This window comes from Carlito syrichta, unplaced genomic scaffold, assembly GCF_000164805.1.
Source record: "Carlito syrichta isolate Samal-C Ts95f unplaced genomic scaffold, Tarsius_syrichta-2.0.1 Scaffold314132, whole genome shotgun sequence".
NCBI classification, from domain to species: Eukaryota; Metazoa; Chordata; class Mammalia; order Primates; family Tarsiidae; genus Carlito; species Carlito syrichta.
The window spans coordinates 7,067-10,229 of NW_007258228.1; the positions used below are offsets into that span (position 1 = coordinate 7,067).

At 46.0% G+C, this 3,163-nt stretch overlaps 1 protein-coding gene across 1 annotated transcript in view; it reads left to right on the plus strand.

Annotated features, from left to right (window-relative positions):
* The window catches only part of LOC103273713 (nuclear pore complex protein Nup98-Nup96-like), a gene marked incomplete at its 5' end in the record, with an annotated part of 12,052 nt that overhangs the window by 6,458 nt on the left and 2,431 nt on the right, over positions 1–3,163 (plus strand). The window lies entirely within an intron of this gene.

The window sequence follows — 3,163 nt, forward strand, 5'->3', positions numbered from 1 at the left end:
CGAACCCGCGGGCTCAGGCAATCCACTCACCTCAGCCTCCCAAGGCACGGTATTACAGGCAGAGCCACTGAGCCTGGCTTATCCTAGCACTTTGGGAGACCAAGGCATGAGGATCACTTGAGCCAGGAATTTGAGACCCATGTGGGGAACATAGCAAGACCCCATCTCTTAAAAAAAAAAAAAAAATTTAATTAGCCAGATAGGGTGGCACATTCCTGTACTCCCAGCTACTCAGGAAGCTGAGGTGGGAGGATCACTTGAGCCCACAAGTTTGATTCTACAGTGAACTATGATCTCGCCACATCAGCCTGGGTAACAGAGCAGGACCCTGTCTTTAAAAAAACAAAAATTTCATCTCTACAATAAATCAAAAATGAGCCGGGCGTGGTAGCGCGTGCCTGTAGTTCCAGCTACCTGGAAGGCTGAGGTGGAAAGATCGCCGGAGCCCAGCAGGTTGAGGCTGCGGTGGCCAGGAGTGGCCACTACACTCCAGTCTGGGCGAAAGAGTGAGACTCCAACTCAAAAAAAAAAAATTAGCCGGGCTCGGTGGCTCAGCCTGTAATCCCGTGCCTTGGGAGGCTGAGGTGAGTGGATTGCCTGAGCCCGCGGGTTCGAGACCTGCCCTGGCAACTTGGCGAGACCTCATTTCTACAATAAATCAAAAAATCACCCAGGCATGGGTAGCGTGTGCCTGTAATTCCGGCTACTCAGAAGGCTGAGGCAGAAGGATCGCTGGAGCCCAGCAGGTCAAGGCTGCAGTGGCTGGGAGCAGCCACCGCACTCCAGTCTGGGTGACAGAGTGAGACTCCAACTCAAAAAAAAAAAAAAAAACCAAAAATTAAGTGCTCCTTAGCAAGTCTTGTAAAGCTCTGCATCAATAATTCTTACATTTTTTGTACCATGAACCCCATGGCAGTCTGGTGAAACCCATAGATGGATCTCTTCTAAGAGTAATAGGAGATTTGTTTTGGGGGGATTGTTTTTTTTTCTTTGGTTTTTTGTTTTGTTTTGTTTTGTTTTTTGAGCTGGAGTTTCACTCCGTCACCCAGGCTAGAGTGCAGTGGCACACTCAGGGCCACCACAGCCTCAATCTGCTGGACTCAGGTGATCCTTCCACCTCAGTCTTCCAAGTAGCTGGAACTACAGACACAGGCCACTATGCCCAGCTAATTTTTTGTTTTATTGTAGAGATGAGGTCTCGCCAGGTTGCCTAAGCTGGTCTTGGACCCCTGGGCTCAGGCAAACCTCTCACCTCAGCTTCCCAAAGTGTTGAAATTACAGGTATAAGCCACCGTGCCAGGCAGAGTAATGTTTTTAAATGTATAAAATATAAATACATAGGATTACAGAGGAGACTATATCAAAATATTAAAAATGTATGGGCTAGCCAGGCTCGGTGGCTTAGCCTGTAATCCTGCACTTTGGGAGGCTGAGGTGAGTGGATTGCCTGAGCCCACGGGTTCGAGACCCACCTGGGCAACTTGGCGAGACCTCATCTCTACAATAAATCAAAAAAAATTAGCTGGCGTGGTAGTGCGCGCCTGCAGTTCCAGCTACTTGGAAGGCTGAGGCGGAAGGATCGCTGGAGCCCAGCAGGTTCTCAGTCTGGGCAACAGAGTGAAACTCCAACTCAAAAAAAAAAAAATGTGTGGGCTAGGCACAGCAGCACACACCTGTAGTCCCAGCTATTCAGGAGGATGAGGCAAGAAGATCACTTGATCCCAAGAGTTTGAGACCTATCTGGACACTATAGTGAGACCTCATCTCAGGAAGGAAAAAATAATAATTTACTGCTGTATAAAACTTCTCCAGTTTTTATTTTATTCTACTCGCCTCCTTACCCTACATTTCACCATGTAAACTTTCTTTGAGTTCCCACCTTAGCAGGTTTTAGCTATTCTCTTTGCCTGGGAAACTTGACCCTCTCCTTGCTATTCAGGGTTTCAACTTAGATATGACTTTATCAGGGAAGCCTCTACCGGTCCCCCATCTGAAGTAGTCATCCATTTTCTGTCATAGCAACCTGATTAAATTATCTGTATGTCTTGTGATTCTTCAAGGTTTATTACTATCTGATATTTTCTTGCTTATTTTCTATCAGCTTCATAAGAGCAAAGACCTTATCTTGCTCACTGCCTTTAAGTAAAGTCAATGTAAAGACTCAGTTATCTAGTAGATGAAAAGAATGGTCTTTGTACAGACATTAGATAGTAGGCTCTGCAAGATCCCCAAAAGTGGGTTTAATGAGAGATACTTCTTGGAAGCATTAAGTGAGCCAGATGATGGGAGACTTAATAAGGTGGTTCATTGTAAGAGTTTAAGAAAGAGAAGGCCTACTAAGATGCTATGATAAGATGCTACTGGAAAGTATTCGTAATGTAAGTAATGGATGAAAATATAGATATTGTTTTGTTTGTTTTGAGTCAGGGTCTTACTCTGTTGCCCAGGCTGGAGTGCAGTGGCATGATCACAGCATGCCACAGCCTTGGCTTTCTGGGTTCAGGCAATCCTTCCACCTTCAGCCTCCTGAGTAGTAGGGGCTACAGACACATGCCACCATGCCTGGCTAAGTTTTTTATGTTTTTGTAGCACTGAGATCTCACTGTGTTGCCCAAGTTGTTCTTGAACTCCTGGCCTCAAGCGAGCTTCTTCCTTCTCAAAGCATTGGGATTGTAGACATGAGCCACAGTGCTCATGTGTGAAGTAAAAGTTATCTGGTCTAGAGCAATGGTCCTGATAATGGGGGAATGGAAGTTTGGTGGATTAAGCTAGAGATAAACACTTGAGATTCATCAGCACAGTGATCATAATTGGAACCATAGGAGTAGATAACAATACATAGGGAGAGTATACAGGACAAGAAGGGGTCCTGCAGTGTTTTGTTTGTTTGTTTGTTTTGAGTTGGAATCTCACTCTGTCACTCAGGCTGGAGGGCAGTAGCATGCTTCCAGCCACCACAGCCTCGAACTGCTGGGCTCAGGCGATCTTTCTGCCTCAGCCTTCCAAGTAGCTGGAACTATAGATGCGCACTACCACACCCAGCTACAATTGTTTTATTTATTGTAGAGACGAAGTCTCACCATATTGCCCAGGCTCATCTCAAACCCACGGGCTCAGGCAATCCTCTCGCCTCGGCCTCCCAAAGTGCTGGGATTATAGACTT